Below are 1,123 nucleotides of genomic sequence, written 5' to 3' on the forward strand. Positions count from 1 at the left end.
CTCATAAATCAACTGAGAAGTTGGCTCATTTCTCAATAAGACTGAATGGTATCGGTGTGTTAGCGCCCCCTGCTGGTCATTACACAGACTGCAGGTTTAAGACACTTTAAGAAGCTCTGTCCGTTACATATATTCTGTCTCATTTCTTCACTTTTACTTTAGATCTGCAGTGTTGAGGCCTGTGAATCTGCAGCCGGCTGATCAGTGTTAATATTCTCTGTCGGTTCACAAGGAGCCGACATCGCTGCCGTGAACATCCCGAAGCGCAGGACCAAACCTCTACATGAGTGTTTTAAAGAGGAAAAAAAAATGCACTCGCATTCATTAATTAAACATTTAGCGACTCAAAGACGGTTAATTATCCTCTTCTGTGGCAGGAGGAAGACGTCGGTGATCAGCTGCTGTTGGACAGAGTCATGTGATATGTTTGATCTTGTCATTGAGACATAAATGAGGCGTTAAAACCAAACTGATCAGAGAAATCAAATGAGTGATTTTTTTTTACCTGTACTGCAGTCGGCCACCAGGGGGCGATAGAGATGTCCATCTTTATATAAGTTGATTATTTGCTCCAATCACAGTTGAGTTAGACTTTCCTGTATTTATAGATATAATGTTTGATGGACTCGTCTGTGGGTGACAAACACATTTTGAAGCTTTAAAGCTGTTTAAGATAATTAGCTAAACTTACGATTTATGTAAATTAACTAGCTAGTTAGCATTATCTTTAAGACGTAACTAACTAGCTAACTTTTTTGTGGATTAGTTAGTTAGTATTTTGCTAACATTGGCTGATTTAAGATGTGACTGATACCACTTTTACTCTTTGTTAAGTACTTACATTTGAGTACTTGCCGATACCGAGTACCGATATGAGCACTTAATAATACCACCAGATGTTCCGAACTTTCTGACTCTAATTAAAAAATTAAAGGGCTAGTTGCTCAGTTAACGAGAGGTGATGTAGATGTGACTATACTATCTTCTAACCATCTTTAAAATGTGTTTGTCTTTTCAACACAGTACGTAGCATATCTGAGTACAGGAAAGGAGGAAGTTGAATGAGGCTTCCTCAACTGTGATTGGAGCACAGAGCAGAAAGGGGCGGGGCTTAGGAAGGGTT

This window comes from Morone saxatilis, unplaced genomic scaffold (genome assembly GCF_004916995.1).
Source record: "Morone saxatilis isolate NCDOM2014 unplaced genomic scaffold, NCSU_SB_2.0 Contig14, whole genome shotgun sequence".
In the NCBI taxonomy this organism is placed as follows: Eukaryota; Metazoa; Chordata; class Actinopteri; family Moronidae; genus Morone; species Morone saxatilis.